Genomic DNA, 11,444 nt, shown 5'->3' with positions numbered 1-11,444 from the left:
GGGGCAGAACCTGGCACAAAGTCAGGGCTGTTCCTGTTTTCTAGTCTTGATATCAATGCCAACATCTTTCCAGTCCCAAAGTCTACCAAAGGAAAGCGAGGCTCCTTCAGTCATGCTCATTGCTAACCTTGGAGCCTCTAGCACACTTCACTGTAGCAGAAAGGATGCCTTGAGCTCTCACAGGGCCTCTCCACCAACCAGAGCCAACCAACCGTCCATCTATTGCCAGAGAATGGTCCTCAGGGAGCATTCTCTTTACCTCTTTTCTTACCTTAGTGAAGCTCATGGGTCTGTGGGCCCTTGGTGCCCTCACCAGGATTTAAGTGAGGTCATGAGGGACAAGCCTTTGCCGAGGGGTACAAGGAAGTGCTGTGTGTTTGGTTACATCTCTGTTTTCAGCAGATGGGCCTAGTCTTTGGCATTGTCTTTAGAGGACTCTGCAGGTCCTTCCTGTAGCTGTGGCTCCCTAGGCCTCCCTGGTGAGTATGTCTATTGAAAGAGCTCTTTGTACATGGCCATCTGGGAAAAGAATGGCAGTTGGAATGCCCCCGCAACTGCCTGCCAGTATCATTCAGCCCCCTGGTGGGCGAGGGCCATATAGCCTGCCAGGAGCATGATGCTCAACTGCAGACCAGATTCCTTAGTTCCCACGCACCACGAATGGCTGTCCCCTCTCTGCAAAGTATGACAGAAGGAGCTATGGACTAGCAGTGAGTAGACTTGAGTTGTCCTTGGGCAAAGCTCTTCACCTCTTTGGTGGTAGGATTTTCATTTATACAATGGTACAATGGACATCACACGAATGCACACACACACACACACACACACACACACACACACGCATTGAAGTACTTGGAACCAAACCCAGACCCTTGTACATGCTAGACAAGTATCTGCAATTGAACCACAAACCCACCTTTAAAACAGAGATAATGGTAGCTGTGCTATGAGCTCTCCAGAAAGTCTAGAGGGACTATGCTCATAGGTCTTTGACAGAAATACAAGACTAGAAGTAGGTGGGTACAGTTCCTGCTGAGTTATTGAACTACCATGGATTCATTTTTGTGGGCAATGAAGTAGTTGTCAAGCAGAGGGCACAGAGGAGACTGATGAGGGAGGACTTTGACCTTGGAGACTCTCTACTCTCACTTATTTTATTGGAGAGGCAGGACTCATATATCTCATGACAGAGGCACATACAAATTACAGACTTCAAAGAAACCCACAAGCATGGCTTAAACATTTTTTTTTTTGTAAACCCATAAGATATTTTCAAACTAACAAAATCTGTGTTAGATTGTCTGGGTCAAGTGTCCCAGACTCAAGATTCTTCAAACTTAGGAGATGGTAGCCTAGGAAGATGGCAGGAAGGAAAAACCAAGTTCTCAAAAAAGTTCAAGGAAGGAATTGAGGGCCCAGGTGGAAGTGATGGAGTGAGAAGCCAAGTTAGTTAAATTTACAATCAGTTGCAGACTGGGGAGGTTTGAACTGTGGCTTCTGGTATCCAGAGATGCTGAAAGAGTGGTGTGTAAGAAACAGTGAGCAGGTCTCCTTATTGGTCCTGTCAAATAAGGACCAGAGTTATCTGAGAAGGAAGACTTTGCTAGGATAGATTAGCCCAGATAGCACTGTCAAAGGCCTTGATTAATGTGGCTCATCACCACAGGTCAGTTTCCTGAAACAAAGAGTTTCATGCAGGATGTTTATTGGACAGGGAGTTTGATACAGTGACACTAAGATTCAGGGGGACAGAATGCCATTCTGTGCCACAGTTGGGGTTCCAACTGACCCTATTGAGCTCTGAGAAGGATGGCCCTTCTGAGAGTTACTACTTCAGGTTGAGGAGCAAGGGCATCATGTCTGCCCATCAATTGGTCATTGGATGGGAGTGTCTTTCGTAGATGCCTGTCTGCTGGAGTAGGCAGTACTTGTAGAGGAAAACAGTTGTAAGTGGTCAGCAGTCAAGAGCCGTCAGTAGCTGTGAGCATGAGGTATTCATCCTGCAAGTTGGCCTGTTTAGTGAACACTCCACCCCACTTGGAAGGGCTCTCATGATGTCTAATACTACTGACCATGCTCTATGACCAATGCTGACTTCTTGGGAATTTCTAGGGCAGGACAATTCATCCACTTTTCTTTCCTACCTGTTTATAGGACATTAGAGGGAGAAGTGAATTTCAAGACTATTTGGTACAATAATCCTCACCCTAGTGAAAGGTGCATTTTAGAATGCAGAGGCTTTTTTTCTGAAACCTCAGTAGACTGGGGTGAACTAACCCTCTATCACCCAACCAAGACCAAATAATAAGCACAGTTGTTCTTTCATAGTGATGGCTAGGTTTTGGAAAGGAATGAAGGTAACTTTTGCCCATATCTTCAGCCTCCTTTTTAGGCCTCCCTCCTTTGTGTTCTTTATGGATCCCTGTGACCAACTTCCTTAGTCACTGTTCTATTGCTGTGAAGAGACACCATGACCAAGGCAACTCTTCTAAAAGAGAGCATTTAATTAGGGGCTGGCTTACAGTTTCAGAGGTTTAGTCCATTATCACCATGGAGGTGGGGATCATGGCAGCACACAGGCAGACATGGCACTAGAGAAGCTGAGAGTTCTATATTCTGATCTGTAGGGAGGGAGAGAGGGAGAGAGAGAAGGAGGCAAGAGACAGGGGTGGGGTGGGGGGAAGGGAGATCTATCTATCTAGATAGTAGACTGGCATGAGCTTTTGAAACCTCAAAGTCCATCCTCAGTGACACACTTTCTCCAAAAAGTCCATACTGTCTAATCCTTTTAATCCCTTCAAAGAATTCCGCTCCCTGATGACTAAGCATTCAAACTTATGAGCCTATGGGGGCCATTCTTATTCAAATTACCCCTGACTCGCTCTTGTTTGTCTCAGACCCAGTTCAGACACAATTCTCCTCCCATCCTTGGAATAAGTGCCACTTGGCTGAGATAATGAGTTAATGTATAAATAGTACTCAGAAAAGTGCCAGACACCTGCTGAGCTCCACCCCAATGCTAGTTACCGTTATTCTGTCCTTTGACATAACGTACACATCACCATCCTTAAATAGAACTGCTCTTTACTTTAATGGCTTGCTTAGTTTTCCTTGGTACGCAGATAACACATCCTTTCTTCATACCCATGCTTTCTAGCACAGTGCCTGACAGAGTAGATGATCTTTAAAAGATATTTAATCAGGGATACTTAGGGGTGGTTCACTGACAATGGTCAGCTGTGGCCCCTTGTTGTTTAATAATTCCTAAGTATTAAGTTCATGAGTTGATATAGGTAGTGGTTGGTTGGGCAGATTAGATGGATAGATGGATAATAAACGGTGGTATAATGCCAGGGTTTGCAAAGAGGACAGGATAAAGGGTGAGAAGAAAGGACTAACATTTCGCAGATGCCAAACCAATCAGGGAAGAGCTGAGGAGCAGATACTCACAGCCCTTGCAGCCCGTGAGGCTTAGTTGAGACTATGGAAGTGCTGCCCCTGCAGGTCCCCACCTGCAGGCAGGGAGTGTGTCTGCAGGGAAGATGCTTGGTCATTACTCACTCTGACACATCCCTGAGGTCATGACAAATGCTGTGTGCTGAATCAGGTAGAGGTGGACAGTTAGTGGATGGACTTTACTGGAGAAATTCTAGAGACAGAGAACCAGAAGCTATGGTGCCTGTGTCTTAAGGGGACTGATAGAGAGTTCTCCAAGGCAAGAATAGGGGCCAGGGACAGTGACCTTGTAAGAGGCTATGGAGACTCAACCCCTCCCCTCCCCCAGAGAACATGGTTGAGTGCAGGTCTATGCAAGAAGTTCCTTCTCCAGAGAGATCTTGAATTTGTCTGTTGGTGTGATAAGCAAGCAGGTAGCTGATAGGCAGAAATAGTTTGTTGACAGTCACTTTGGTGAGACTGCTGGGGTCTGTCAGTAAGGGACTACACTAGTCAATTGTTCCCCACCACTGTGATGAAATTCTTGACATAAACAAGTTACAAGAGGACATTTTAATTTTGGGCCATGGTTTTTTTTTTTTTTTTTTTGAGACAGGGTTTCTCTGTATAGCCCTGGCTGTCCTGGAACTCACTCTGGAGACCAGGCTGGCCTCGAACTCAGAAATCCGCCTGCCTCTGCCTCCCAAGTGCTAGGATTAAAGGCGTGCGCCACCACCGCCCGGCTTGGGCCATGGTTTTAGAGAGTTTGGTTCCCAGTCATTTGGCCCTATGTTTCTTGGTCTACTGTGAGTCAGAGCATTACAGAGTGTGGAGAAAGGGCTCTTCATTTCTGGTGGACAATCAGGGATCAAGGAGGACACTGAGAGAGGTGTAACCTTCAGAGCTCCATCCCCTTGGATCTACTTCCACTAATGAAGCTCCACCTCCTAAAGTTTCCAGAACATCCCAAAATAGTCTTACCAGATAAGCATGTTTTCAGCACATGAGTTAGCAGAGGACATTTCCTACTGAAGCCATGCTAGGGATGCTCTAGTGTAACCAACACCAAATACCATGGCAGAGGGAATTGGTTAAGAAAGGAAGATAGAGGCTTGGTCCTCGCTCTACAGAACCCTTGCTGACGGTTCTGGATGGGGCAGTACTGTTTTCCTGGAGACCACAAAAAGTCTGGGGGCTGTAATTCTACCTTGAGAGGACAATGCTTTTTATTGGACCCATGTCCAGGAAGGAAACATGTTCTGTCGTCTTATAAATGAAGCACAGCTCTGTACAAGCAAGAATTCTCCCAGCTCCAAAAGTAGCATCCTCCCCAAGAAATGGAGTTCAGCCAAAAGGTCATTTTATACTACTCATTCGCAGTGTTTGGTTCCCTGTCCTATTTCCCTCCACACACTTAGCACACACTAGCACACACTAACACAGCCCCTTTCTCCTCCAGTTGTGAGCCAGGGGAGGGAGGTGGAAAGTAAGTGAGAAGTAACTAGACCATCCGCCTGTGAGGCAAGTTCCCTGTTACAGCAGCAGGAGATCTGACCAATGGACTAGAGGAGGTGGGCTTCTGGGAAGTGCAGAAGGAGAATTCTGTCCTTCATTTTCTAGTCCTCTTTGTAGAGTCCCTGATGCCTCCAGGCAGAACATCACGAGGGTGTGGGTTAGGTGGACCTTTCAGCGCCATTGCTACACTATGACTAGTCAAGAGCTACCTTACTCACCTCTCCATCTTTGTTCCTTCCCTTGACTCAGGATTGGGCTGTCAAGTATAGCTTGGGAGGCAGGGAGGGAGAGAGGATGAGTCCAGCACCACATGTCCTGGAAGGACAAATGTGAAAATATAAAAAGCTTCTGGTCTCGCAGCCCAGTCACACGGCTGGGTGGCCTGCTACCTTGGCTGCCGAGTTGTCAGTTCCAGGGAGGGTTGATGCTCCAGCTTCAGTCAGGGGGGCTGTGGAAAGCTGGGCTGTGAAGATAACAGGTCTGGGTTGAGTCATTATTGTACTCCCTGCAGATATCTTGCAGCTTTAGAGGAGGAAACTGAGGCTCGGGGCTGTGGCTGGCAAGGTGTACTCTAACTTAGACTTGAGTTCTCTGATTCTTCACCTAGGCTTGTTTGTCTGTAGTGCTGCCGATGCTTTGCTTCTCTCCTTGGCAGAAGCTGGTGAAGCTAGCTAAGGGAGAGAGAGTTCCCTAGGGGTTTTTCCTGGAGGGTGGTATGGAGGTTTGGGGGAAGTGTCAGCATCTTCTACAGTCCTCTGCTTTTAGCCTAGGAAGGGCAATATTCGACCACCCATCTTTTGGGGATGGTCTAGGGGCCAGGCCACTGGCTCTGGTACCCTGCAGTACCATATCTGATGTCTTGAATGAGTTCAGTGAGGGCAGCTGGCTTCTGTGATGACAGGCCACTGAGCAGCTTGCAGGAGTTTAGTGACATTTTAGCTGCCAACTCTTTGGGCCACTTGGGAGGCAGCTGGGGAAGAAGGGATGGCTTGGTTGGGCTTGGACAGGAGGGTTTCAGGTAGCCAGGCTCCTAATAATCACTCTAATTTCACTTGACTATTCCTGGGTACCCCAAAGAGACATGGAGTACGAGGCTCACTCTGGCCCACTGATAGTCAGAAGTCTCTACCTCCAGCTTCCTCAAAGAACACTGCTTAATGCCCATAGATTGCCTCGAGTCTCCCCTGGGCCTCAGCTTGGCCAAGCAGCCTGGGCCAAGATGAGAGTGAAGTTGTCAATAATTCATGCCCCAGCTCCCCTTGCTTCCCCTGCTTGGCTGGCTGTAAATATTTCACAGGTTTCAGTGGGCAGAGATGCCCAGCAACGACTTCAGGATAGGAATGCAGGTAGCCTCCTCTTTCCCAGGGCTCCTGACCAGACCTTGGTTTGAGCTCTGCCCTCTAAGCTGTGGCTTCATCACGCTAGATTTGTATTCTCAGCTGGAAATTACAGTGTCGGGCTCTGTCCTCTGTAGGCTGGCTACTTGGAGTCCTGGGGAGAGGAGAGGTGAGGTGGCAGCTGCCCCAGAAGAGCTCTAGAGGTTTTCTACTCAGTCCCTTTCTTACCTCTCACATTTCCTCAAGCACACACCCTCTTCAGCATCCTGCGTCACCTGTCCTGGTTCAGGCCTTGGCCATTATTATCTTTCTGGATTATTGGTCAAGTCATCCTGTATCTACAGAGAAGCTGAGAACTCTTTCTGAAATGGGAATCTGACCACCGTGTTTCACCCTGCAGGAGACACTGGGGCAAAATCCACTTTTCTCATGCTGGCATGTGCATCTCACCTGATGCGGGCTTTGAACTCCTGAGCTTCCCAGCCTGCTTCCCAGGCTGTTGTTGGCTCACCTTTCATGTGGCCCAAGCTCTCTCCCACCTTTCAGTATTTGTTCTAGTTACACTTCTGCCATGAGTTTCTGGAGTGCCAGTTTCAGAGCTATATGCAGCTTCAAGCTGTTCTTGTGGTCACTCTGCCTCTCTGAAGTAAGCATTCCTATATGACATCAAGTGCAGTGCTTGACAGACTGAGATCCAATTTCTGGCTTGGCCAGTGGTTTGCCTGTTACAGTGGCTGTGATCTGTTCTCCCCAAACTAGGTGCTTCCGGAAAGTGAGAGGGTAATACTTCCTTCCGAAGGTAGTCAGGAGGCTAGGAAATATGGCCGGGGAATTCCTAGTGCGTGGCCAGAATAGTTGCTCTCCACTCTGTCTTTATGATGACCATATGGATTGCTGTTTGTGGAATTTCTATTCGTGGGTAGAAAGGTATCATCCTGTAGACAGGACAGAAGATAAAACTGATGGGTGGGAGTACTTAGTATGGGCTTATTCGAGAGGATCCAGAAAGAAGAAGGGAATGAGAAAGCTTCAGCAAGAGGCTGCATATGGAGGACACTACTAGAAATTATTAAAGCCAGATCTTACCAAGACTTCCTTGGGAGAACCAGAATTAATATCACAATGGGCCATCTGAGCATCATCCTGGGAGCTTTTCCTTGTTTGCTTCCTATCACATTGGTGGAAGGTTGCCTCCACCGTGTTGTTTTTCTGAGCACACATTGTCCACATAGTCCTAAAGTCCAGGAGCAGAGAGGACAAGACTGACTTGAGTAAGTACTTGAGTCAAGGTCAAGCAAAGAGACAGAGAGAGAACAGTAAGTGAGTATGCTTTTTCCCAAGAGGTAAGTTTGAGGCTTGTGGAAGACAGGGGTAAGAGGCTGTGGCCTTCTTTTTGACATTCACTCATTTACAAGTGACCATTGGTTAAGTGGACAGTAGGAAGCAATGAGCAACCAGATCAACCTAAGAATGACCAGCTCTATTTTCTATCTGAGGTCCAGAGATAACTTGGAATGAACTCAGAGAATAAGGCAGATTGCTAAGTGGACTGTGGGTTAGTGGGCCTCTCTTAAGAGTTGGAGAGAAGGGCTAGAAAGGTAGCCTATTGTTCTCCTTCCAGAACCCCCTTTTCTGTTGGGCTCCCAAAGGATAGGCATCCAGCTGGGAAGAACCCTGTCTTTCTGATTTCTGGTGGCTACCATTGGCCATGGTAGTGGAAGCAGCAATAGGAACTAGACACCTCTGCAAAGACCAGTAGGGAACCTTTGTAAGATTATATGTGTGGGCTCCTTCCTGTTAGTCTGTATATATGTGGGAGCAGAGGTTCTCTTCTGTCTGTCTCTATCTCTGTTTCTCTGTCTCTGACTGTCTCTCTCTCAAACCCTCTCTCCTTCCTTCTCAGTCATTCCCCAAAAGACTGCTGGGAATATCAGCCCTGAACAGACTCATCCACCCATCTAGTATTTCCTAGATCTGTGCCAAGGGAGGAAAAGGGAAGTGATTCGTTTTTTCCAAATTTTGAGATCTCAGTGAGGAACCATGATTGGAGCACATCTTCAGTTCCACCCTAGCCATTCACTTGTTTTGTGTCGCTTGAATGAAGTCGTTTCACACCTGATAGCCTTCTATAATCCCCCAGGTGGATGCTAATGACCAGAGTGAGCTCTCAGGGATGCTTGGAGGCCAGGATGAGGTCTGCATGTGAAAGTGCTTTGCAAGGAATGCTGTGCACTGGTGCAAGGACTTTGTCCAGTTTTCATCATGTTTAGCATCTTCTCCATCACAGGATAGGTTTTGCAGCTGTGCTCGGAAATGCCTGTCTGAAGTAGGCCACATGTTGGCTATGCGGAGCAGTGGTTTAATTTATAATCAGCTTCATTAGGAGTCTATTTCAGTGGTGGGTTCATGCATGCTTTAACCTATATATCCGCTGGGCTCCCCTCTATGACTGGCCAGGGCCTCCCCAGCTATACATAGCTTAGAGCTATGAAAGGGCTAGAGGCAGGAACTGCAAAGGAAGTAGAAGCTAATGAAAAATTCAAGCTAATTGTTTGTTAAGAAGCCTTGTCTGCCTTGAATGGGATTTTCTGGCCTGGGGAGGGGGATGTGGGGTGGCCTGTGGCCGCTGTCAGTTTGTTAGGTCCTGTTTCCTGGAGGCTCCTAGTGGGTGGGTGAATGGGTTTGAGGAGGATGGGGAGCTTCCTGGGCAGGCAGCCAAGCTCTACATCTGCGGCACCCACATTTGGGGGAGGGAAAGTTGACATGGATGCTCTGGCTTTCATTGCATTTTGACACAATGCACTCATCTAAATGGCTGGGGTTGAGTGGCAGGCATGCATTTTGTGTATGCAGAGGAAGGTGGGGCGGGGACCAAACTGTGTGCTGTTAAGTCTCCAGCGTAGTTTAGATCCTCCATCCTGACCACAAAGTCTGTCTGTGATTGGAGAATGACTTCCCCTCTCTCTAGTATCCGACATAAAGACTGTCTGGGCAGTGGTTTGGGTTGAGATGGCAGGAGAGGGGAGTTTACCCCAAAACAGAGGGCACCAGAAACTTGTTTGGTAGTGAAGGCTATTAGTGTTGAGTTAATTCATTGATGTAGCTGAGTAGCCCCTGTTGAGGCCAGGCTAATGAGAGAGCTAGAATTATGTGACAGGCCCAGCCAATATCAGAGTGGGGAGCCAGGATGTGGGGAGGGCAGCTAGTCGTGTGGATTCTGGGAGCGGTCCCAGAGGCAGGGATGAAGAGTGCAGAAATTAGATCAGACTACTTGATAAACGGATTGAGGTTGCACGAAGTGGCCATTAGGATCAGCTCAAAAGTAGCAGGCTGATAGATAGAGGAGTACAGGACTATGTCTGTAAGTGGGCCTAAAAAAGAGGGCTGCACCAAGGAATTTGGAGTTCTCAGAACTGCCACACAGAAGGCAGAATTGGCCCCCAGGGCATAAGGATACAGTTAAGGTTCAGTGAGGTAAGGCTATGCTTCCCAAGGTCAAGGGCAAAGGTCTCTTCGAAGGTGTTTCTCAGAGACATGGGGTGCTGTAGGCTGTAAGTCTGAATTAACCTGGGCGGTGCTGTTTTTGTTTGTGCTTCGCTCGCCTGTTTGGCCTCTCTTGTTGAGTATAATCAGTATAATCGGTACCCTGAGATTTCTTCGTTGTGAGAAAGAAGTTTCATAAGTGTGGCATGGTGATCTACGATTATAAGGACTCGTGAGGCTTGCAGTGGGCACACCCTGGCTGCAGCCTGGCCTGCTGTTTTTGAGAAGTCTCTGTGAACCGCCTCCTTGTTCTATGTCTTAATGGCATTCTTGCTTACTGATCTCCCTCCCTGCTCTTCACAGTGTCCAGTGAAATTCATGTCTGAGACACAGCGCCATCTTCTTTCATTCTGAAACCTCTTTCTCGGATACTGGCTTCTCTGATATGTGTATTCTGACTCCCAAACGTCTTCATGATTGGACATAACAAAGGTGGGAAACACATTTTTTTTCTATGGATCCATAACCCTTTGGCTTATTTTTGAGGAACTGAGTGAACTTGTGATAAAAAGAATCCTTTAGAGACTGGACTTCTCACTGGTAAAATGTATCCAAGCTAAGCTGTCCACCTTGGGACTGGGGTAGTCTGAGAGCAATGAATGCTCCTGATGAAAGGCTGTGTATCTTCACGTGCTTTGGTCAACGTCCAACTTTCCGAGTCTGATGTCCTTTAGGATTCTGTGTGGGACAAAGTCTCATCTTTTTGGTAAACGTGGTCCCAGTTTACTTTGTAAAATTTCTTCTCTTGAAGTGTCATCAAAAAACCCAAAACAAAACAAAACAAAAAAACAAAAACAAAAAGCTGGGCTTTTTAAAAAAAGATTTATTTATTTATTTATTTTATGTATGTGAGGGTTAGGGTTAGGGCTAGGGTTAGGGATGGGTTAGGGTTAGGGTTAGGGTTAGGGCTAGGGTTAGGGATGGGTTAGGGTTAGCTGTACAGACAGATGGTTGTAAGCCTTCATGTGGTTGTTGGGAAGTGAATTTTTAGGACCTCTGCTCACTCCAGTTGACTCTGCTAGCTGAGGCCCAAAGATTTTTTATTATTATACATAAAGTACACTGTAGCTGTCTTCATACTGGAGAGAAGAGGGTGTCAGGTCTCATTATGAGTGGTTGTGAGCCACCATGTGGCTGTCGGGAATTGAACTCAAGACCTTCGGAAGAGTGCTCTTACCCGCTGAGCCATCTCGTCAGCGGAAGCTGGGCTTGCTTGCACAGGCATTGAAACTGTCTTTTTGACTGAAGGGCTCTAGGGCCCCTATCCGTGTCCTGGTCTTAGTGAGAGCACTGTCATGTTTTTTATGCAGCGCCTCAAAGTTGTTTTTCACCATTAGCTCTTGCATATACCTGGGTTAGACCTTGACCACTGGTGTCTGTTCCTCGCTTGTCGTTGAAGCATATGGATAATATGCTCGAATAGCTAGGGAAGCCTGGTTAGAGATGGAGTCTGAAGAAGCTGAAGATGTGTCTGGCCAGCAGGGGGCGCACTCTGAGGACAGACTAAGCAGGGGCCAACTGATGCGCCAGGGAGCTTTAGAGGAAGCTTCCTTATGACTCTAAATTGTCTCATTTTCATCTCAGAATTTTTTCTTTTTTTTTTTTTTTTTTTTT

General features: G+C 47.2%; 1 long non-coding RNA gene across 1 annotated transcript; it reads left to right on the top strand.

Moving 5' to 3' along the window:
* The first annotated feature begins 515 nt into the window (after nt 1-515).
* Nucleotides 516-10,249, top strand: LOC116093590. Its single transcript, XR_004119759.1, has 2 exons — nt 516-710; nt 10,134-10,249. It is a non-coding gene; the product is annotated as an uncharacterized LOC116093590 (long non-coding RNA).
* The last annotated feature ends 1,195 nt before the right edge of the window (nt 10,250-11,444 follow it).

Source organism: Mastomys coucha, unplaced genomic scaffold (assembly GCF_008632895.1).
Source record: "Mastomys coucha isolate ucsf_1 unplaced genomic scaffold, UCSF_Mcou_1 pScaffold16, whole genome shotgun sequence".
Classification (NCBI taxonomy): Eukaryota; Metazoa; Chordata; class Mammalia; order Rodentia; family Muridae; genus Mastomys; species Mastomys coucha.
The sequence above is the reverse complement of the archived record's forward strand: the minus strand, read 5'-3'. Positions and strand labels throughout refer to the sequence as shown.